This window comes from Gobius niger, assembly GCF_951799975.1.
Source record: "Gobius niger genome assembly, chromosome: 1".
NCBI classification, from domain to species: Eukaryota; Metazoa; Chordata; class Actinopteri; order Gobiiformes; family Gobiidae; genus Gobius; species Gobius niger.
In genome coordinates, this window is record NC_136852.1 from 45,670,170 (window position 1) to 45,695,767 (window position 25,598).

The following is a 25,598-nucleotide window of genomic DNA, read 5'->3' on the forward strand; positions in this document are numbered from 1 at the left end:
CCAGTGATGCAATGTTTACAACTGAAACGGATCTTCATTGTGAATGGTTTGAATTTGATTATCAATTGTATTGGAACCACATGTCACCATATGTTATACCCGCAAACATTTCAAAAGGTATAAAGCAAGTGATTTGTGATATCATGGTCTCACATCAAATGGGTTTTTATGCAGAAAATCTTTACAAATATGTGTCAAATGCCAGTATTTTGATTGCGACTTTTCCATGGGCCACATACAGTAGATTTGTAATCCAATGTTGTAATCGTTGTAATCCAGTGTTTTTGTGTTCTTTGGACAATTTACGCATACTTTTCACAATGATGGATGCCTGTTCGGCTTTTTCAACACCACAGTCTTTTTGTATTACTGCAATTGCCCTGAGGGTTGAAATATTTGCTATGTCAAAATTCCCAGTTTGCCTTAAACATAATGTTTACAGTACATGGCCACAACTGCTCTGAAGTGAATGCCCCTTTATTTTGTAAGTTATTTGATACAAGTTACAATGTCAGTATATAATGTCCAAGTAGGGTTTGTATCTCAAATGATTTTTATTTTCATTTTTTCATTACGATACTCTTTTTTAAATGATTATTATTATTCAAGTAGATAAACCAGCTTATAGGAGCCATGGTGAAATGTGGCTAATTTAGAGACAGATTTATTCGTGGTTTGTTTTTTTCCTTGCTTAAAGATGAGTTTCGTGACAAGAACTTTTCATTCCAGCTGAATAAAGTCGTATGTAAACAAAACGGCTAATGCTACAACAGTTAGCAAAAAATACGCTAACATTTGTACGTTTCTTCACAACAAATCTAACTGTGACTAAAAGTAGTTCAGATCACTTGCAGTTGTTTTGTTAAAGTTTTATCATTAGCTGCACTTGCTGTCATTGCTGCCTTCATCTCATATCTGAACTCGGACAGCTCTGATCATCTCCGAGTTTACATTCTGCTATGTGGTGTGAAAAGTTTGAGAACCATTAGATCATCCCTACGTTAAGATGATGAAATGTGAAGTTGTTTGCTCTGTGTGGGGTATAAAACTTTATTCGTGCCACAAACTCTCCTTCACGACAGACAGATTTAGCTCGTTGCCCCAAACTTGAACATGCCAACGGGTCCCTCCTGGTCAAGGCTGCCCCCCATTTCCCCCGGCAGCTTTGTTACATTTGAGAGACTAACTAAAGAGGAAGACCAGGCGGTGCGACAAAGGAGCAGCAGCTCTCAGATTGTATGCAGCCTGTTGTAGTGTGCCAGACCAATGCATTGACCCACTGCCAGGTCCATAGAGATCCAACGGGGCGGTCCGAGGAGGTCTAAACCCAGTCCAAACCAGGATCAACCCTGTTTCTCACCACCACACCACCTACTTCTACTTTTTTGGCTAAGATTTATTCGTCATTGGCCCAAAATCCTCAGAATTTACTTCTGTCATCGGACCTAATGTGTCCGTGATCTATATTTTAACTAAATTAGTGCCATCTATCATAGTGGCTGAGTGAACTGGTGACTCCTGTTTCAATTTGTAAGTCTTTATTTTTGTAAGCTTATTTATTATTTTTCTCTTTCAATCCAAAATTTGATGAAGAATAAGTGACTTATTGTTATTGTGCTGATCTTGGCCTGTGAAATCACTGCTATACTCTAAATGCGTGAAGAAGCCTTGGAGGAAAGATGCGAAACGTCCGCAACTCAAGCACCCGAGTCCAGTTGTCATCATTGTCGGCGCCACCAGGGTCTGGGCCAAATCACTCGAAAGGCCCGATGTAGGGGTTACCAAATATTGTCTGAAAGCTTGCACAAATACAGCTATACATCCGGCAGCTGTCCTTTTTGTTGCCTATTGCTGTGAACTGCATCTCACAGTTTCTGTGATCCACATTGTTTTGTATGATGTTTTTGTGCATCTTTGCTGTGATTTTGTGGGGTGGCCATGAAGGAAACAGCTTTATAAACTGATTGGTTCCTTACTGTAAAGCACTTTGGGCCTGATAAAGGTAGAAAAGCGCTATGTAAGTCCATTTACCATAACACTAGCTAGCTACAAATCCACAAATGTCTTCCCCCCACACACACACACCTGCAGCACAGTGGAGGTGTCACAAGAGGCGAGAAGGAGCGAGAGCAGGAGCAGAGAGAGCAGCACAAGATACAATGAGGAAGGAGGAGGTGGGGGAGCTGACCTGTGCAGGACACCACGCTCTGAAACAGAGACAAGCCCAGGAGGCGGTGCACAGTTTCAGAGGATCTCTGAAGGCAGCCAGCCAGGTTTCCTCCAGGTGCTCCGGTTTCCCCTACCTCTAAAAACATGCTGGTCAGGTTGGCCCACAATGACGGTGTGTTCAGTCGCAACGACTCAGGACTAATATGACATATTGTACAATATGTCATATTGTACAATGACATATAAAGCACTTACTTAGAATACGTTGAATGTTGTCACTTCTTGAAAATTATTATTCCATTATCTTATGTATTCATCAGACACCATATTCGAAATTGACAGGGCTCGATGTTCATCCACTTACCAAATATGTGTCCATTCTATGTCCAATACATATGGTGTAGTTTCAAACATGAAGCAACTTTGAGTGTACTGACAAATGTACGGTATATTGTGCATTTGACGATTGTGGAAAGTTTGGCATTTAGTGTCATAGAAATCACAGTACTGACCTATTACAACTCTATCTGCAGAAACAGCAATTGTCTACCTCTGCGGCCTTCGTTTCTGGAAACAATCTAATGCCAGCTATATCCGTAGGACACAACATTTAATCACTGTGCTGCCCCTTTACTCCCAAAAATGTTCTTTTGCAGTGTCATGGATATTACCAAACCCACTTTCAAAGCTCTACAACTGTACTCACAGAAATGGCAAGGCCCTCCTCATTCATCCCCCTCTCTCCTCTCTGTTGCAGTTTTAGGATTCCCCGGCCGGGTCCGATCGAGCTTACTGTGCATATCTCCCCTCCACATCACACGCCGCTGACTTTCCCATCAGCCTAATGTCGAAAGCAGCCCGAGCACCCGCTGAACCGGAGAGCCGTCCTGTCCTCAGCTACGCGAACACGCCGTTCCCACAGCGCATCCCCATCCCACCACGTATAAATCTACCGCTTTAATCCTTCGGCAAATCATGGCAAGAGTTAAACCAGGACAGTTCAGCGAGTACAAAGCCACACGAGCTGGATACTTACACAGAGTTGGGGAACGTCTATGCTCTTGCTCAAGGCTTTGGTTTATAATGCCCTTTTTGAGCATAGAGATAAAAAACGTTCCCTTTGGTTGATTTGTGCTTTGAATAGCAACTCATTTCAGCTTGTAGGGAAAGTTGTAATACTGGAATATGCTGACGTTGCTCTTTTAGCTTCTTGCACCTTTATAAGCTGCAAAAAAGGTTGTCACAAGTTCTGGAATTTCTTGAATTTCCAGAGAAGCGCAATTTAAAACTGATCAAATGCAGACTCACAACACTAATAACATTGTTTTAAACTAAAAGATGACTTGATGGTTTGTTTAGATTGAGCTGTGATTGGCTAAAACGAGGCACACTTGATCCAATCAGCAGCAAACATCCCAAGAAAAGTCTGTCCTCTTCGAGAAACAATTTCAAACCGGAGCGTTCCCAGATTACTGTGCCCATTTGCTCTCTGGTGTAATACGGTATCTGGCTTTTAGCTTTCTCATCTCTTCCTGAAGTTTAGATCTGGCTTTTCGACTTCTGCAAACTCACTTCTCCCCGAAGGACGGCGTAGGTTTTTGAGGATTTCTCTGAAACGGGGCCAAGACTGTGGAGCTGAAAAAGCACATCGTCAGAGAGCAGTTCACCTCCGCAGACTCTCGCTTATGGCCAGTGTAGAATACACCAGAACTGACTGTTTCTCCAAAAGCCGCACTTGGATGAATAGAACGCAATTTTCTCTCTCATTAATTCTATTTAAAGTATGCCGTCTTCCAAAATCCTAGGCCAAAATCTATTCTTTTCTTGGTTTTTATGTAACTGGTTTGCGCTATCTCCTCTCAGTAAGATTCTTGGACTGTGTTTGGCTTTTCAGTGAAGAGTTTGCTCTGCCTGACTTTACGGCTATAAAACTATAATAGTGTTCTGATGCATAGAGGACAATGTAAATAGGGATGCACAAATACCGGAGCTGATACTGGAAAAAATACGATATCGGGTATCGGCTACAAATATCCGATACTGAACCGACACCAGTTTTGTCTCTTAACGCCTTAAAAGCACAACTTTTACTACCTAAATCTTAGTAAATATGGGCATGCTGTGTGTCATGTTAAAGCTAAGAACCTGTAGAATTCAATCGCTGATTTAGTTTTAACCGCAAATGCATTTTGGATCGCCGCGCTAGCCATAACATGCTAAAGCTAGCAGGTGCATACTAATGCTAACGAAAACTAATCAAGGCTGGGTCAGAAACTATGATATTAATATCTAAATCAGCCTAATACAATAAAATAACCACTGCTGAAGCCATTTGTGTTATTATTTTAGTTATTAAGAAATAACTGATCTGACATAACATTTAGATCACTTCATGTGAGTTGTTTAATTTAACCTAAAGACTGTCATATACTCAAGGATATTCAGTGCAGAAAAGCCCAGTGATCCTTGTATAATGTGTATCCAGTAGTTTATCAATAGATATAATTGATATTTGAACTGTAACATCAAGACAATAAAATGACTTTATTGATCTTAAAATGGAGAAAGGGTCAATGAATTTTTTTACTCAGAGAAAGCCATTTTAAAGAAAGTCTCTTGGTTTTGGTAATTATCGGATATTGGCAGATACTCAAACCCCAGCATCAGTATCGGTAGCAAAGTAGCTGGATCGGTGCATCTCTAATATGTAAATCTAGCCATGAGACTACCAGCTAATATCAAAAGGTGCATCACAGTTCAGCTCTTTTTTACGTAACATTTTCATGTTTTAATTGAAAAGTGAACCACTAATTTCTCCATTATCTGTCTAAATACTTGTGTTTTTCCACAATTGCAGCGGTTCACAAGAGTTCAGACCGACAGATCTGTGTCAGTGTGCTGCGTTCAAAGACTTGTGCTGACTGGGAAGTCCTACCGTCAGACTCACACACAGGCACTCCAAGTTCACAAGCTCAGGAGGCAGGTTTGTTTGTATAGCAAAATTCAGTTTCAAAAAAGGGGAAAGCGTAAACAGAATACTTGAAATTTAAGCCCCACTTTTGCAACATAAATGTACAAAAGGAGCTCTGCGTCTGGGTAAGCGGTTAGATCACTCCCCTTGCACCCGGTTGCCTTACAGAGGTGTGAGTTACATTGTAAGGCAATCCAGCACACACTGAACTCTAATAAGCCTGCACAATAAGGATGTGTTCAGATTGGCGGCAGTGTGGAGTACAGTCCCCATCCATATTCAAATTTGTCAAGTGAATAATTGCTAAACTTCTTCATAAGATAGCACAAAAAGTTCATTGTTTACACTCATGCTGTTTTACTAGACACTGATATATTAGAGCCCGTCTGTTTCCATTTGCCTAAAATCAGTGTTCAGAACTTTGCATTTGGCAGCTGGTGCTTATATACGGATAAGAGTGTGAGGTTAGCAGGCAAAACTAGATCTAAAGTCCAACAAAGCCTCGACAAAACCAGGTCTTAGCCAAGCACACAGGGTCAAAACAGGCGTAAATCAGAAACGAAAAGGGTCATGGGTCAATCTGGACTATGTAAATCAAACCTAAAGCAAGCCAGACCAAAACCATGTGCAGCTCAGCAGACGAAAAAGCAGGCGTCGAAAGTCAACCAGTATCTTGCTAAAAAATGGAGATATAAACATTCATTTGGGCGCCTGAGAATAGCTATTTTTTACATTTAAGACTCGAAAAATTGTCTTTGTAAGGATAAATCTGTAGGACGGAAAACACAGAGGCCAGGCCTGGTGAGAACTTAGCCTGGAGCTCCCCCCGCAGGCGGCAGCAGTAGGAAAGACTTGGTCACATTTGCGTTGCGTTTTCATCCTCGTTTTCGTTGCTGACCCTTTTTTTGTTGTTGTTGTTGAAGCTCTTAGATTTGGGTAACGCCAGACTGGAGAAAATGTGTTCGGTTCAGGTGGGAGTTAAGAGGTTGAAAATGTCGAAGGCAGCTCCATGCTTTTCCTACGACGCAATATAACCCAGGAAGTGCAGAGCGGAGCGCAACAGCAGAAGAAGAAATCACGAAGAAACAACCAAACATGAAGAGGACGATGAAAAACCTCTCATGTGCTTGATAAGGAAAACATTACAACATGATTTAAAGCTTTAACAAACAGGGTCAGTTTTGCATATGTGTATCCTTTAATACCTCCATTCACAAAGCACAACACTGAAAGTCATGATCTCATAGTATTTGAGGAGAGGTGCCGCGGCTAAAGGAAGTCTGTGGTATTATACGGTCCATTACAAGTGTCTGGAAACGAAACCAGCAGGTGGATGTGTTGCAGACTCCACGTGACGGGGGAGCCATAGGACATAGGAGGTGAGGCCCACAAACTTTAGGTCACCAGCAAAACCGCCTGTTGAAAAGCGGCGGGACAATGATTAGCAGGCGTCCTCTCCATCTGGACACAGCCCGTAAAGAATACGGAGCAGCCCACAAGTCAGAAGACAATGCGGTGAAAAGGAAAAGAATGATTTTGAGTTTTGAACGCCTACAGTTTAACCACAGGGGTGTCTCCTATTGACTCAAAACAAATCAGTATTGTAAAGCAAAGGAACAAGGAAGGGCCTGTAACTAGATCTGCTGCAGTAGGCAATTGAAGTAAACAAACTAGCAAGACAATGCAGCATCCCTTGGAAAATATGCTCATCTTGTATTGCACTAATTGAATCCATAGAAAATGCTATCTGAGCCTGTTCCTACCGTGCATCTATATTAGCCATCGGCTTCCCGGACCTGTTTGGATTAGGCGTACGATTGACCTACGTACATAGTATGTATGGTGAGGTATGACATGTCCGTTTCATGGCATCTATATCATTTCTGCGGCTTCTCCATCGCTAACATTGTTACATGATGTTTCGTGGCTATTGGATGAATATACGACCCACAAAAAAATCGCTAATTCTTATCTAAAGTAAAATCTGTACATTCATTAACCATAAACCATCATTTCAAATTAAGAGTGTTATTGGTTGACATAACATAATAATTTTAAAATGTTTCAATATCATGCAGAAAATCAACGTGAGCGAAGTCACCATATTTGGTTCCTATCCCTTAATTAAGTGGTAAAATAAATACTAAGGTTTATATATAATATATTTAAAAAGTGCTTTCAGGTCTCAGGGGTGCTGGTATTCAGAGACGTTGTGTTTTGTGATATTGATGTTTGAATGATCACACCTGTCATAGGGAAGAGTTTTTGTAATGTGATTGTGCTTTACATGCAGTGGGCGGGGTCAGACACCTCCAATATTGTTTGCCTAAAAATGTTACTAAAAATGACCTTTGGCAACATGAAATAGTCCTGGGGTTTAAGAAAATACTGTAAGTATAAATAACAGGTGCAATGGGAATGTCCAAGTATGGACAAAACTAATTAACTTTAGGTTTAAGTGAACCTAAATCAAATATGGTGCCTGCCTTTTTCATGCTGTAATTTCACTTATTTCACTACGTCCTCCAAAAACCAACAAATATATCATCACTTAGTACAATTATTCACCAATAAAATGCGTGAGTTTCAATAAAGGGGAAGTGATTGTTAAGGATTTCTAATTACGCTTCTGTATCACCTAAATGTGGTAGAACAGCTGAAATCAACGGCTAACGGATTCTGAAAAGTGTCCGGAATTAGCCGGCTTGCTAACTCTTAGCATACGTTCTCCTTTTTTCTCTCTATACTTTATTTCCATAAATTCATGTAACTCATGAAATGGAGATGACCTAATATTATTGTAAACGATCAACAAACATTTGTCCCTGATTTGAAATTGGATGTGTCAAAGGAAAGAACAAAAGTAAATGTCAAAGGGGAAATAAAACAGTCCAGACAGACACATTTGGTGCATATGTTGCGCACATGCCCGTTAAGTCTAGCACAAGTTTATGGCTGATCTCACCTTTTGTCCTTGTACAAATCAGTTTAATATTTTCCATGACAGTTTCTCTTAAAAAGCCAAAAAAACATTGTCTCCTTTTGGCCCGGAATTAATTTGGTCCATATCTGAGGTGTCAAAGTCGTAAATTGGCTTGTAGAAATAGACTTGGTTTCCCCCTGTGGCCGGTATAATTTAGAGACAACATGACAAACTCCCGCCCCGTATCATTGCGGAGGTGATGGCTTTCGTTCTTTCCTTGGCAGCGCGGCACACTTCTCCTTGAGTATCGAGATAAGTGGGTCTCCAATTCAGCCTTATCAGCAGCCGCCACACGAGCCCCCACTACTCCCCCGATATCTGTGTCATCTGAACCAACGGGGTCACAGCCAGCAGACACGTTTTTTTCTTCTTCTTTTATCCGTCGAAAATGTCATTAATTCACCATTTGACTTCTATTTAGCTAGACAAATGCAGTAATGTATTCACAGCTAAACAGGGCCATCTTCTTCAGACTGTTTAAAAGAGGGAACTTTGTTATTTTTGCGGGTATTTGACAATCATTTCAAACACATCTTTATCACTATATTGTATTTTGTTATTTTACAATACTCTATGCATGGTCTATAATGGCTCACTTACTTCAAGAGGCTCTGTGCACCAGAGAGTGACATGTGACTTCCAGAGGTCGCCGTCCTTCCTCTCTTGCTATTTCCTAATAAGGATTAGCGACGTCTTGCTCAAATCCACTAACAGTTCAAGAAATCATCACAGACAGTGAGATACTGATGGGAAGTCACTGGCTACGTGTTAAAAACCATACGTCGGATGTAAATACTTGACTGCAGGTCTGTGTTCACTGAGGTAAGACTTTTTCATCTCAGAGCTAACGGTGAATATCAAAAAACCTACGCCACAAAAATGAATCAATTAAAGAGTATTTATACTAAGGACAGGCTGATCATTTTCTGAGTGGCTCATTCGTATTCTTGCCGCTATTTTAATTTGTATTCAGCGCTAGCCATTGAAGACAAAAACACTGTGATGAGCAGGAAGTTTCCTCCAGTGAATCCTTTTCTCCTGACGCATTGTTTATCTTTTGATGCCGTGAGCTATTTACTTGATCAGGACATCACTACTTATTCATAGGTTAGTTATAAAAAGCGTTTCGGTCCATTTTCAAGTATTTGCAGCTTTGTTTCTTGAGAAATATCCGTGCTATGGAAAGTCGTCTTGATCGTGTTTTAAAACTCTTGAAAAGTCCATAGATTTTTTCGTTTTGTAGCAACACAAGCCAGAATACTGACTAATTATAATATCTAAGTCCTAATCACTAGCAGGCACATCTTTTGGTTTAAATGGGACTGATTTTTATGCTTCTAAAACGATATTCGGCCACAATTAACAAAAAGATTCTGTCGAGAAGATTCAAAGATCACTCAAACATGCGAGAATGGCTCATAACACAAATCCAGATATGGTTTTCATGAGGGAAGAACACACGTTAGTGATTATCTCTGGTCCTTAAAAAGATCATGCTTCGAGTGGCATTATTTAGACATGAATGAAACAATGCAACTCTCTGTGTCTGTATCATGTGGAAACAACATTATAGGTTTGTAGGTTTCAATAATTCAGTCAGTTTAACTTTAATAAAGACTTTTATTGCAGTAAAAAATGTTGATATATTCTCCATGTTGCTGCTACGTACAAGTAAAATCATCCGTGTTTTGTGATATTTCACTTGAAAAACAGTGATGGAGCGTAAAAAACATTGACATCCTTTATTGATTCCGTGTCTGGAGCGTCAGTCCGAAATTGTCTGGGAGCGTGCGGAGTCAATATGGTCAATCTTAGAGAAGAAATGCATTTACGAAAGAAGGTAATTTATTTTTTTAAAAACATGGCCGGAAGCATATTTAGATTGGCATTTTCTCCCCAGACAGCTTTGAATTAACCTTTAAACGGAGACAATTCCGAGAAACAAGAATCCGTGTGTTGCAAGATGATGATGTGGCTTGAAGGAACATTGATGGACACTTCACTGCAATTATGGAACTTTTCTATGGGAAGCACTCTTGTCGGGTACATCTGATTCCGAATGCCTTGACCTGACACATCTGAGTCGCATTAAACGCGGCAATTCTTCGTTGAGTATTTATCTCTCTCTGTGTTTTTAGCACCTCAGCACCACCAGCCACCCGACCGTGATCGTAAAGTTGCCGACCGAAAGATGGCGCGTGCCCACTGAGGTGCGCGACGATAAAACGTGAACAAATCCTTATCTCGGAGACAACCGGCCCATCGATCTGGCATTGAGCTGTGGACAGGAGACGAGTGCTTCCAGGAATTTCATCTGCGCTTTGACGATTATAACTCCTGGCCGTATAGTGCTGGCGTGTAGTGCTACCGTCAGCACGTTACTGTCTACGAGGCTCTGACCTTGGACATAAATCAATATTCACCTGCTCCGTCTGAACGCGGCAGGCTCCTAACAGCCCAACATGGAAGCGATTATCAGCACTTTTCAATCATCTGGTATCGTTGTGTGTCCAAAATCGTGAAGACACTGGAGCTATACATTTCTTCGACTGGTGCTATAGCCTACACAGACATGCTGATTTCTGAGACAAATATGAACGATTTATGTCGTTTTTTGCCACAAAAACGTACGGATACAAGGAGTCATTAGTATTTGTAGACGTAGGAGGATTCATCACGAATGCGTAACAGCCGTTTCAATCAATGCACATTTAGAACGGGACAAAAACTTTTTCAATCGATGGTAACAGGAAGAAAATCCTCTTAGAGAAGATGAAGCATCAACATTTACGCAGGTACATTCTCGTTAAAGCAGAACTAAGTAACTCATGCCCCTAGAGGCCATAAGCGCCACTGCAGGTGTCGTAGCGTGTTGCGTTTTTTTACTCATTAATTGTCCGTGAGAGTAAATACTACGCTGACAGAAAAGACAAAGTGAGAGAGGGATATTGTACATCCAATTACACAGTTAGCTTTACCGATTAGCCTGTTAGCTTCTTCTTTGTGATTCTATTTGTGTGTATTGGGGCCTCCGACCCGGAGGCAGGGAATTTTCAAGAGTGTTTTTTTAGACAGAGACACCAGGGGGAGAGGAGAGACCCCCCAATCATCCCATCAACACTTGTATTACAGCCAGATGAACTACGAAAAGGATTTATTGAGGTAAACAAGTTACTTAGCTCTTCTTTAAGTACTTGCAAGACAATATTTTACTAGTGGTTAATTCAGTTCATGTCATGACAACGTGGTCTGTGATTGGATCAATATCAAACTTTTCGAGATTTTATTGGCTGTTAGCTTTTGAACAGATTCAAAAAGCAGGTGTGGACGACTGACCAGGAAAGCTCAGAAAACCCAGGTCCAATAATAGAGTCTGGACTTTAAAAATGTAGAGGGCAGTTTCGCATTTTTATCTATGATGCGATTATGTTCAGGAAGTACAGAACAAAGCATGAGTAGAAGAAGGAACACCCACAGGGAACAGGATTACTCGAAACCGCGTGATTGAAATGAAAGACTTCATCAGGTTTGTTTTTGAAGGTACAACCATACGTCATTTGGCCAAAGCAACCCCTCCATTGTTGTGTGTGGGACATTGCAACTGCACCATCTCCTCCAGTCATCAGGAGCAACTTTTACACTGTAGAGACTGATACAAACACTCGACGTTCTTCATATAAGTGCACCTCCAGCCCATCTCCACCGTCTTTCTTTGGTCGAAAGAAATGGCAAATTTGCAAACTGTTCAATGGCACTCGGTTGCTGCAGTCGGTGAGTGCAGGCCGACTTCACAACGGGATGACGGTTTGGGATTTTGCCTGGTCATTGTCTCGCTCACGGACAGCATTTCAAGGTGACCACTCTCCAACATAAGTCGCCCCCCCTTCAGTGAATCCATACAACATTGACCCACATTCACTTCCCACAGACAACCAAAGAAGACCAAAGACACGCTGGGGTTTTGTCATGGCTGGCCTGACCTACAAAACGATGCACGCTTGATAAATCCTCCACAAATAAGAAGAGCCTGTTTCTTATCAGACCTGCTTAACATATGTACGTCCTGGGACTTGGGTTGTAGCTGCATGCCGTTTGAATATTCACAACTTTCACACAAACAACTGGGGCAGAGCTACATTATTCAGTGTGTTTGTTGTCAGGTTCACACACAGAGGCTGCCGCGCCGCGTTGCACAGTTTGACATTTGGCAAATTGCAGTTTTTGCTTCAACGTTCTGGGTTGTGTGGCTTCGTAATGGAGTTTGATGATAGAGGAAATTGCGTGTTCTCCTCCGCTGCTACTGTTTCCCTGTTTGAGTTTAGGGAAGTTTGTCTAATAAATAAATCATTTGTGTAAATATCACTCTGGAAACATCTATTATGGTTCATAACTTGGGCTGTAAGCCAAAAGCAAATGTTTTCTTTTCTTTTTGAAATGCGAACTCTGAAAACTAGTTACTCTACATCCTTTTTGTCATTCGTTGTATATGTTTTCGGTAGTGGATATTAGTTTAAGCTATAGTATGCCGTAACTTGCTCCTTATTTGTGAATGAATTTTTCTTGTTTTCGATATAATCAGTGCTAGATCACAGGTGACCAACCTCTTTTTACCCAGCGAGCTACTTCTATGAAACAAAAACATCAGAGAGATACTTATGCTTCAAGGACACTTGAGTGAAATGTGACTTCGGAGGAGTTCAACCAGGAGGATTAGTAGCCCAGATGATATTTCACAGAAAATGTCTTTAGTCTATATATATATATATATATATATATATATATATATATATATATATATATATATGCTATATTAGCCTAAATGTTAGCAAATTATGATCAGAACAAAAAGAAAATGCATCTGAATTTGACTCATCAAGCGTATGTAAAAATGTAGCTAGATAGGGCTGGAGAGCTACTGGTTGGAGATCCCTCCTCTATTTTGTTTTTGGTAATGGATATCTATCCGGGTCCAGCTTTTAGTTTGTTTACACTAATGTGCCATTTGTAACTTGCTCCGAATCCGTCAATTCGTATCACGTGATTAAATCTTCCCCTTTTCAATATGGCGAGTGCTAGATAGTCAGTCCAGGAAGAACGGTCTGCTGTGAGATTTCATGACACAAATTAGAGCTAGGCCCAAGGATAACCTTAAGGTTAGGGTTATTTATATTTTCCGACAAAAAGTTAGCCCTAATCATGCCGTATTTCGGGCTGTAAAGGGAATGTTATCACGAGATACAAATTGACGGATTACAAGCAAGTTATGGAAAAATAGTGTAAATAATCGAAAATCCATGTTTTCAGCAGCAAGGGCAGATTTGCACCCTCTGCTGGTGTTTTGTAAAACTACATAACATCACCTTGCCTCCAGTGTCTGCGTACATTGGTGCATGAACGAGAGTGTGAATGGGTGATTGGTTCCTTGATGTAAAGCGATTTGGGTAAAAGTACTAAGTTAAGACCACTTTTCCATGTTTTGATTTTTCTGAACATGTAGCCTACATTGTTTTCATTTATACAATAAGAAGTACCCAGGCTAAGGCTTCCAAAACTATAGTTTAAAAAAAAAAACATACATAACGTACAATAGTAGATTGGGAACCCACCAAGACACAGTGAAGAGGCAATTTCATGAAGTTTCCATGTACAGTATGATAACACAGCATCTCCACTCACTTCCCATCGAATCAAATCTGCCTCTCCATGGACTTAACATGCTTTCAGGACATAGGTGCACGTATCAGAGTAGCATGGTGTTTTGTCATAGTGAATCCTGGGCGGATAAAGGGATAAAGTGTGTTGCGAACCGGGACACAAAGACTGTAAGTAGAAAGTACTGAAGGAACCTGGAGGGCCATCGTTGCCTCGGAAAATTCGATGATGGCTCAAAATACAACAGAGGGCACGACATTGCTACATGGTGAAATGCTCTAAAAGGTAAATTCTGAATAATAGTCCTCCTTTAGAATTGAGTTGTCTACCTGTAAATGAAGTCGTAATCCATTTTGCTACATTGATTGTGACGTTTGCCCTGTTAGCGACTCAAACGTCTTGGTATGTGCGAGTTCCCCTTCGAGACCTCGCAGCGAAACATGTTGGAAGTCCAGTAAATCGCTGAGTAAACAGTAAAGTCCTTCGCCTCCAGTGAGAGACTGCATATTTCAGCACTTTACTCACTCACTTTATTAGATACTTCCATTCACGCCACACGAGGCCAGACAGACTCTTTTTTTTCTCCTCGCTTTTTTTCCCCCTTTTTTCCTCCTCAATCGGACGCGGCGTGTTGGCTGTGATACCGGGACATCTGTTTGTCCTTGTCTGCGCTGAATGGCCTGGAGCGTGTTGCGTGTCCAAATTGGGATTGCCTTGCATTGAAACACTTGTATGCGCCTGCTGACCCCTCTCCTCCAGGTCGCCTCTTCATTGGTGAGGGTTTTTTTTTTTCTTCGTTTTTTTTTTTGGGACCATTTTGCCAGATTTGCATACGCTGGGCCCCTTGAAGAACATTATGGCACATTGCATTCCAATGTAGTGGGGGGCGGCTATGGAAATGGTGGACCACATGTGTTTTGCTATTGGCTGGGTCCAATGTTGGCCAGTACAAAGACAATCGCAGACTTCCACTCCTCTTCCACTACATATACATACATTAGCATCCGTGAGGCATTAGAAACCATCTGGACCGAGAAAACCAGTGGATTTATTTGACGGGGGCCCTTTTTAGTGAGAGATGAGTAACCGGACTACTGACTGGAAGATATAAAAAGACTTTTGTCCGGCCACTTTGGGGGAAATACTCCATTGAATTTTAACAAGGCTTTTGGGGTAAATTGTAAAGAGTTGTGTTTGTACCTATGGTGTTAGTTTACCGAATTTGGTCAAAGTAAAGTTATATACTTCATGTCCATTTTTGTCTTTTAAAAAAATAAAAAAAAATCTAGCGATGGATAGTATCTAAAAAACCAAAAGAGGCTAAATCTGGCGCATTTGTACAAAGTAACTGAGTGTCATTAATGTGCACTGTCCATTTCATATCAAGTTCTTTTTTTGAGGGAGTTCTGGCGCACCAGTGACATATGTATATCAGAATAACACATGATCACATGATATGGAGGAGCAAATAATGCGAATGCTAAGGTTGTGCGGCCGATAGCCTAGTGGATAGGTCTACTGCACATGTACGCCAAGCAATAATCCGGGCTCAGCACTGTTGGTTCAAGTCCTGGCTCTGACCATTTTCTGAACGTCTCCCTCCTGACTTCGGTACTGTCTAATTAAACCTATAATAACTTAAATAAAAACCTATATTTTTTCTAGCCACTCAGTCACTCAATCAATCAAGCAATCAAGTTCATTTCTAGAGCACTTTACGAAAAACACTTGGCAGACCAAAGTGCTTTCCATAGCAACATAAGAGAAAAACATCAACATCAAAGCTGCATGGGGTAATCAAATGATTTAACTTCAGTTTGCACCATATTTACATTAAACGCGACATTTGCAACAGAAAATGCGCGCTGTTGTGCGTCAGAATACAGCCCGTAAGCGTAAGTCGCTTTGTGTTTGATTGGTTCGCTCTCGTTCAAACCACAATCGTTAGCCCCGCCTCCAGCCTCGGTTTGGAAATTGCGTCCTATCACCACAATTCCAGACTGTCTTTTATATGTATTTATAAATACATAAATAAAGTCAGTTTGGCTTTTGCCAGGCTAGCGCGAACCAGGAAGTCAGAGGCTAATTTAGCGCAGCGTTAGCATTGGCCCCTGTTCACGTTTCAAGTCTTTCTTGCTTGGAACTCCGGCTGAGAAGAGCTTTGAATTAACTCATGAGCCATCGGGATGTGGAGTGTCTGGAGCTCGAAGGCAACAGCTGAGAGGTTTAACCCAACTACCTCCGACTTTTCACGGTTTGATTCAGGTATAGTGCAGTGGTTGCGATTATACCGGAGACTCGGAAAAAGAAACTTCTAACTGACACTAGCCAAGTCCAGACAAATTTAGTGAACAATCAAAGTCCTCCAATTAGAAACTGTGGTGCCAGTTTGTCAAAATGAAGGTGGTACACTGTCTTTCAAGAGGTATTTGTCTTCCACATTGACCCATCCTCTAAGGCACTTGGTCAACAACTCATGCAGAAGCAGTAGGAGCTGCCACAACTTGGGGCCCATCTCTAGCTTTTATGGACCTGGAAGATTAGCTTGTCTGTATGTTTTAGGGTGTAGGAATGACACGCATGAAGACATTAGTCACACTGCATCTCCTTATTGACTTATTGCACAGTTTCACGCATTTTCACTCCAAAGGCCATCCTGATTGTATAAGTTTGTGCCATCAGATTTTGGACAGAAGCCATTGAAAGTAAAAAAAGCATCTTGTTATGGGCCCGCATCCCCACAACCTCCATTACAGCAAACCAAAACAACTCTTTGGAGCCAGTCCGGGTCATCCCCATGAATACGCACTGTTATAGTGTCCCCTCCATCAACTCTGAGGAGGAGCTAAGTGGGGTTAAACTCTGCCACCCTTTTAACGCTCTTTGTGGGCCCAGCGCCGTGTAGCGTCGGGAGCTAACAGCTGTCCAAACAAAAGCACGTTTCCCACTACTCATCTTTATGCCAAGTGTCAGTAGCAGGCGTCATAAAACATTCATGCACCCGACTGCCCTGCCATCTCTAACGGGCAGCGGCGGCGTCTGCTCGGGCCAGATAATCCGCACCCCAGACTCATGTTTCATGCGTGGATGTAATCAAGAAATTGTCGCGAAGAAAAGACAGAGGGGTGGGGTGGTGGGATATCTGATAAAATTTCCATTGTGCCGGCGACGCTTCGTCAAACGTGTCAGTGTTGAGTGGGTTCACCTGACTGCCGGAGCTTATCTCGCTGCCCACGCTGCCTGTCTCCTCAACGCGTACCAAACGACAGCGGGCCTACAGAGACGCTTAAAGCACACGCGGCGAACATGAGAGTGAAACAAAAAGCACGTCTCTGGTGTCTACGTCTTACCGGCGATTGCCTGGAAACAATGTAACATTTCAACGGAGTGAAACACAAGCATTAGTTGTTCGACGTAGCTCAAAAAGCATTCATCTTAACTGTGAGCTGGCTCGTCTCTCTTTGGACGGGATTTGACTGGGAGCGGGACATCACCGGCACATCTCTATGGATATGTTGCCATTTTGCTTTCACTTTTGGCAGCGTGTGGCCTTTTATTTACATAACCTACAGAAAAAGTAGCATTGTTTGAGTCTAGCTGTATGAAAACACTCTGCGACTGGAACAATGTATTCGTAAATGTATTTATTGTGGTTTCAGAGAGAGGAATTTAGCTCCCAGGAGTTTGGCAATAGTTTAGTTTAATTTGAAATTGTGTGGGATATAACCAAATATTATAGCTGCTATTGTTTATGAGGTGGAATCGTTTATATGTTTATTGTTATTGTCTTTTAGCATATTCTTTACATAGACATATTATTGATAGATCGTCATTCCTCACCCCTCCCCGTTTACCACAATGGCCACGTTCGAGGGGGAAATCATGGCGGATTTACAGACACCTCCCCAGCTCTGATCAAGCATGTTCCTAAAAAGGGCATAAGGGCGGGATCTTCACTGTAGACTCGCCCCTTGCATGACATGTAGTTCTAGCAGCTCCAATGCTAACAGTCCAGCTCTCATTAGTACGAGATTTCGAAATTTGTTCTTAAAAAAAACTAGCCTGGTTTCTTTAATTGTAACTAACCCAGTGTTGTCACAGGAGGAATATCTAGGTGTAGAACGTTTAAGAAAATTAGAAACCAGGCTTTAAAGTTGTTTTGTGTGTCCAAAGTGCAATGCTTTCCAATGGGAGACTAGCAGCTATATGGAGGTACTACAGCAATGGCGGCCCCTAGTGTCGTCATCACAAGGCAGAGCAGCCAGCGGCCATTGATTCTTTACCATAACTGGCATTCCTTTTTGCATAGAAGTTTGATTCGTCACATGACCATACCTGCATCACTCTCATTAACGAATGTGTGTCCATTGGATTTTCCACACCCTCAATATGTACAGAACGACATACCACTTGTGTTCTGCAGTAAACATCAGGTGCTACAACTCTCTGACCATTTTCCAGTCCGCACCAGCATCCTTGTGACGGTAAGCGTACAAAATACAGTTTGCCATTCGCTTTTATTACAGCATGCATTTGCTGCTGCATTGTTTCAGTAACCTTGGCAAAAGATCCAGTGTTGCTTTAATTCATCACCAAGATCTTGTATTGATGATGGGAGAGAGCGACCCACAGATTCTCAATGGGGCTAAGTTCTGGATCTGCCCGTGCCATCAGGGAAAGAAGAAATCCATTGATGGAATATTCTGATCATTCAGGATGTTCAGAGCGTCAGCTGATCTCTTTCTGTGGGCATAGTGTTGCTGATTTAGAGCTAGGAACCCCAGATCACAACAGTTAAATCCAGGAGGGCAGTGTAGTCTAATATTCTGATAGTCATTCCATCCATCTTATGTTCCACTCCTCGTGCTCCACTGCGCCTCATCTGGTAGCTCTGTTTCTAACGCAGACTCTGCAGACTGACCCCTCTCTCTCTCCTCTCTTCTTCTTCTCTCTCTCTTTCTCTCTCTCTATCTCTGGCAGTGTGACTCGAGAGGAGTCAAACTACAGACTCAAACACAGGGAACAGATGTCTCCCTCGCAGCTCTGCACCAGCCTGCAGTCTGTTGGCACCAGGCAGCACATCGACACTCTACATCTACAAGCACTAAGACAGCAGAGGAAATAGGCCAGTGCTTCTCATACTGGGGGTGCTCAGGTGACTTCTGTAGTGTGGAGACCGATACTTCGTTCTGCCCTTTACCTAAATTTTACAGTGAGATTAGCAAGTCAGAGTTGCTAAGAGATGGTTAGTCTTGATAAAATTCTATTGTTCCGATTTTGGACAACAACAAATGATGCCTTGATTAAGTTTTTTCTTGTTTTTGCTGATTTGGCGTCATTCGAGTTTGCACTATCGAAGTCAAATATTTGTGAACCGCCAACTTCAGCACATCTTTTTTAAGGCTGTTTTCGGCGGCGGTGTGGGGAGTAAAAAGAAAAGGGGGCGAGCAAGCGGAAAAGTTGCACAGTAAAAAAAAAACATAATTGGCATCCAGGTGTTAGCAGTAAAGCGGAGAGTTACAGCGGCCTCTGAAGCCGGGGCCAGTAAAACATTAGGTACGATTACAAAAGCTTGCTTTGATGAAAGGAAAAGGCATTCTTGAGTGGCACTAACAGCAGCCGTGGAAACACATCACGGATCGGAAAGACAGCCGATCATTAGGCAGCCCAATTATAGCCCGGCAATACGTCCATTAGCGGCGACAGTGGCGGCTTATATCCGTGCAGAATGAAGCGGCTACTGCATTTCACATGTACATGCATTTTTAGACTTGGAGAGCGTCTGTGCAGAGCGACACAACGGAGCACGCCTGGATGACTGAGCTCAAAGACGAGGTTAAAAGAAAAAGTCTGGATAAGCAACACACAGTTAACGGTAATTAAAAGAAAAGCGCAACTTGAAAGCGCAACATCGACTTCAGTCTTCTCTCAAATGCTAATCGAAACAGCACATCGTAATTACAATTGAAAGGCTTGACAGAAAGGTTACTACTATCTTCCAAAATAGTACAGTCCTCATATCAAGAGGTCATATCAATGAGCCGACAAATTTCAAATATGCAAAACTCATCGGCGTAATGACAAACTTACTTTCCTTATACATAGCTATACAGTTGGTTAGCTGCATTCATTAGAAGGCATCTCCAATGCTTAATAATGCATTGACATGAAGTGCAGTGGAAGCAATACCCATCACAACGTACAATAATTGACTAAAAAATTGCTATCAATCAACAAAGAGCAGAGAAATAGCTGGGATGAAACCATTTTTGTATCATCGACCATCCACTGAACCCTACTTCGCCAAATCGAGACCATATCGGCGGCCAATTAACCCAAGTCAAAGTGATCAAGAAGTAAAGCATGTTCTACCTGAAAAAATTGCAGATTCATAGTATTGAAATTCTCATGATCTTAGATGCAGGTAAAGTCTACAATATGAAGCCTCCTCACATTCAGACAATTACTTTTGAGAATCAATTCTGACACACATAATGACATCTACACGACAAAAAGAACTGCTCTTCCCCATTCATTCACAAAAATCAAGCAAAAACTGTCATAAATCCCAAGAAAAGTCACTCCGTAAACATAAAATCATCATCTCAACTGTTACCGGTCAACCAACGATCTCTTGAGCCATGTCATCGTGCAAAGTCCATTCATTTCGTCCGCAAATATTCCATTCATGCCCATTCAGATTACAAAGAATGTCCCGAAAGTGCTGAGACGGTGCTTCAAATCAAACACCAAAGGCTTAAAAAAATACTCAAAAGTCTCCCAAATTGACATCACACATCACAATGAGCCGAGGTAGCACCAGAATGGCACACATAATGAGGATAGCAGTTACCAAAAGTCCATGCATCTACTCGTAAAGAATCCAAAACTCACCTTAGCCCGATGTAGAGTCGTCCCGTGGGTCACTAACGCGCCGCTGAGATGCTTTCAGAGAGACTCGTTCTTGCTCCTCTTTTCAGTGCGTTGGCAGCTCGGTCATCCTTCCTCCAGCAGCCTATCTCCTCTCCAAGTGTAAACTCCAGTCTGCACCTCGCTCCAGCGTCTTCGCCTCTTTCTCTGCTAGAGCTGGAGAGAGAGAGAGAGAGAGAGAGCGAGAGAGAGAGAGAGAGAGATGCACCAAGGAGAGAGGGGAGAGAAAGAGAGAGAATCAGCCGGACTTCTCTTAAAACTGTGCGGTCCCAAGTACGAAACTACCACCTACCCCTCTCTCTCTGTCTCTCTCTCTCACTCTAAAACCCCCCACCCATTCATTCATGCACCCTGAGCAGCGGCAGGCAGCGCAGCATTGTGGCTCAAAAAAAAAAAAAAAGAAGTAGAGTGAAATGGGACGCCTTCAGGCTGAGGAGACTGACAGAGAGAAAGAAAGAGAGAGAGAGAGAGAGAGAGAGAGGGGAGGAGGGATGCTGGGGAGGGGGGGTGGTTGGTGGTAGACCATTAGCTACAAATTGCGGCGGGCGAGCCAACGGAGATATGAGCGAATGCAAGGGCCCGCATTAACATAGCATTTAGAAAGTTGAAAGCGCGGAGAACAGAGGCCGCTGTCTGTGAAGAGGAAAATGATGACACCGGGAAATGGAAAGTAGCCGACTGCTGGTGAAAGGGCAGGGAACGGGGCAGGGTGACCCAGAAAGGAAACCAAATCAAGATAGTGTGCTTAAGAAAGTAGCTGTTTTTTTTAATGCAAGAGCCGTTCTGTTCTGAAAAGGGGCCCCTCTCTATGGAGTTTACATGCGTCTTTCAGGTGTTCTGGCGGTTCCCTTTTATAGGCTTAAAAAAAAAAAATACAAATCATCTGATCATTGACTTTATTGTACAACTTAATGAAGCACTTTTTAAACTGATCAAACAAGGTCTGAGTCAGGTCTTAATGATACCCTTTTATACTCGATTTGAATATTTCCCACTTGAGCAAAGATTGAACATAATGAGCAAAGATGGTTTTAAATTGACATTGTGAGGCCTATAGTGTGGATATATAATGCATGAATTGAGTCAAAAACATTCTCAACAATTCTTTTATCATTTTAAATAAATTTAATGACAGCTCGCTTGTTATGAAGTGTCTGGAAACAATTGTCGTTAACTTTTTGAGGTCTGAGGTTAAAGGAACAGGCCACCATTTTTTCATACTGAGATATGTTCTTAGCTGAGCTTAGACGAGTTGATGCGTACCTGTCTGGTCATTGTGCGTGCCCTCAGTCACGCAAAGCGACCAAATATGTTGTTAGCATTTGGCCTCTCCCAATGTATTCCAATGGCTCCAAACGGGGTGAGGTTGGAAGCTACCACGCTCTTCCACGGGCACGCACAATGACCAGACAGGTACGCATCAACTCATCTAAGCTCATAAAGAACATATCTGAGTATGGAAAAACGGTGGCCTGTTCCTTTAAGGGTGTCTTAGACAGCATGCAATTTGCCTTTAAAATGAACAGTGTACAGAGGACGCTATCTTACCTTTGACGCATGAACAAACATTAGGCGGACTCTTGTTCATATGCTTGTCTGGTATTGATTGACTTTAGTTCAGCGTTTAATACGTAACAACCAAATCTTTTCATGAAGAGGCTGTCAGAGCCATTTCTAACTAATTGCTGTCGATGGTTTAGTGTGAGCAACACACTGTGAAACAGCAGGGTTCTGAGCATGGGAACGCCGCAAGGCTGTGTAAGCTCACCCATGTTTTATTTACGCTCGTCACAGATGGATGCAGGAGTTTTTATCCGGGAAATCATATTTTTACATTTGCAGCCCATCCAGTGATACTATCTTTGCTCCATAAAGAGGAAAGCAGAAATTTGAAGATTTGTAGATAATCCCCTAGTTTTGAATTATTTAAAAATGTTGTTTGTTCCTGCTTTAATTGGGCTTTTTAACAGACCGGGCAGGTAGAAAATTGAATTGGCCAGGAGTTTCTTCTGTGGGCAACAGTGGGAATGACAAGGTAAATCCATGGCTTCAGGATGAACAAGGTTTGGACTGTTCAGAAAGGATAATGGGCTTTAACGGTTATTATGTTTCATATAAGGCAAACAAACAAAATCCAGGAAATAAGGTTCATAATAAACACTCTACAAATATGCAGAGTTTTCAGCAGATCACTGTGATAAAATGAATGTATAGGAACTTGATTCTAACGGCCATACCCCAAAGAAATACCGACGTGCTGAAAGGTGACACTTGTGCATTAGACATTAGTATGTGTAGCCTTGTCGTGATTAGAGTCCCTTGCTGCTGCCATGTGCTGCTGGTTGTAATTACCTTCGGTTCTGCTCTCGGTAACGTGAGGTAAACAGCCACAACTGTCTCAAGTAAACACCAAAATACAAAGCGCTGGAGACCGCTCGCATCCACTCAGTTCCTATACCCCCGGTGCTTCAAAGCAAACTTCAAACAAAAGAAGAGGACCCAGATCGTCCTAAAGGCTGTGGGCTAATCATGATGCCATCCCGTACAAGGAATCAATGAACGGTATTGTCCTTAGGTGGCTCATCAACAGCTGCAAAGAGAGACACGGCTAACCTTGAGAAGGGGGAGCATTCATGGATCTCAAGTGATGTGAAATGAGGGCCGTTGCCAAAGCGAAACATGACTAGTCAAAAATCCTCAAAATGGCTTCCATAACAAAATGACATCGTGGGACTGAAATCAGTGAATATAGTGGTCTTGACTAACCAGAAATCGCAAAGTAAGTTCATATTTCATCAAGGCACTTTTGATTTATCAAAGATCTAGAAAAGTTTGTCAATCTCTTTTGAGGTTATGTGCAAGTTGCCCCCGGGGTGTAGTACAAAATTCTGGCCTTTGTTGGTGGACCCGCACTCGCTTTCTAATGACTATACGCAATTATCATATGCTTTTTGTGTTGGCCTTTTGAGTTTTCTGAATGTTGTGATTGACATAGAGCCAAGTGTCCAAGACAAATGACCGGCCCAGAGATGGGTCAACTGCCTTAATTGATGAAGTCTATTTTCAGAATTAAAAAATGTTCAAAAAAATATCGTGCCTATTCTGAATTTTTGGGATATTGTGTCATTTGGGCATGTCATATTTCCAGGGGCGGACTGGGACTGAAAAACAGCCCTGGACTCTGACCAGCCTGGCCCAAATTAGCGTAATTGTGCACTTTCACAAATACATATTTTAACCTCTAACCACCCGCCTAAACACTAACAAGTGCATTTTCCCCAGTTCAGCTTTTTATTATTCTTTTTTTGATTGGTATCATCAGCAAAAAGAACGGGAAAGGTGGTCATAGAAACAGAAGTAAAATCATTAATATAAATAATAAATAATAATGGTCCCAAAATTGAACCTTGTGGTACACCATACTCCACGGAATTCCTTTTAGCATAGATTCATGTTTTTTTTTTTTTATACTGGGCTTTACCCAAATCTAAAAGCTTCTCGACTGGAGAGCAAAGGAAAGCTAAGACCTACAAAAGTGACGGTAACTTTTTGTCACGTCTTTTTAGCTTTTAGATTTGGGTAAAGCTCAGTTGAGGCGGGACTGGTGGCCCTAGAGCCAGTGGCCCTTCTGTGCTCTTCCAGAATGAACATATGGCCAGTCCACCCCTGCATATTTCCCTTTGCCTGATCAAAGAAAAAGGTCACTCATTTGACCACGTTGGATTGCGTGGATTGCGCGAATTTGCGGTCACATTCTTTCACTATGCTTCTGCAATAAGAAAAGATCCAGTGTTGCATTAATTTTTCACCAAGGTCTTGTATTGAGGATGGGAGAGTGTGACCAGCCTTCTTCAGCTCATCCCAAAGACTCTCAATGGGGTTAAGATCTGAACTCTTTAATGGCTAACCCATGTGTGAAACCGATGCCTCCTGCTCCCTGAACCACACTTTCACAATGTGAACCCGATTAATCATGGCATTGTCATCTTGGAATATTCCCATGCCATCAGGGAAATCCATTGATTTAATAACCTGGGCATTAAGGCCTGGGCATTAACCACTCACTCTTTGGGCATTAAGTGTTGCTGAACCTTGACCTGACCAACTACAGCGACCACCAGATCAGAACAGTTAGTCAAATCCAGATCACCATCCTCCAAGATGGCTGACTATCTTTTGTCATTTGCCTATATTTTCAAGGAATCGTAACGGTTATTTACTTCGATGATCTGGCTCATAAACCTTTTTTTTTTCAGACAATCACCATTCATGTGTCTATTGACCTTGGACTCAAACAGCAAAATACAATGGAGTGTACGGTCAACTATTAGTCAGGACCAAGTCAAGCGAATGACAAGACATGTTTCATTAATTATTGATCATCTCTGCCTGCTACACTCTCTGTCAAACCCATAAAGTCATCAAACACTGAAAAGCTACCATCTAATTTCTGCTTTTGAATTCCCCATTGTCCACGTGCTTCTTCTACATTAATTACGATACAAGCCAAAAAGTCTGCAGTAAAGAAAAAGAAAAAAACAACAACAATCCCCTCTTCCTAAAGCAACACGAAACAATTTAAAAGTTCGGAAAAATTCATCACCAACTTACATAAACGAGCCTTTGGGGAAATTTCCAATCTAAACCGCTGCTCCCGTTAATAAAGACAATATGCGGGAAGATCCATAACGCGGGTGGAGGAGGCAGTTTGCTGAAGCCGTTCTCAGCGGGGGAACAGAGCCAGGATCCAGTCAGGCAGAAAAGACCCCCTCTAATCCCATACACCGCACAATGGCACACATGTAGCACGGCTATCGAGCGAGAGAAAAAAAAAGAAAATCCAATGACTGGAAGGGCCCTAAATTCATTTTCCGACGCCGCTCCCCGGGGAGA

General features: G+C 42.0%; 1 protein-coding gene across 3 annotated transcripts in view; it reads right to left on the minus strand.

Annotated features, from left to right (window-relative positions):
* tncb (tenascin Cb) overlaps positions 1 to 20,881 on the minus strand; it is a 77,597-nt gene extending 56,716 nt beyond the window's left edge. For all 3 annotated transcript variants that reach the window (XM_079566805.1, XM_079566804.1, XM_079566803.1), the window contains exon 1: positions 20,670 to 20,881. The gene's annotated coding sequence lies outside the window, so the exon portion shown is untranslated. The remainder of the gene's footprint in view (positions 1 to 20,669) is intronic.
* Positions 20,882 to 25,598: the final 4,717 nt, after the last annotated feature.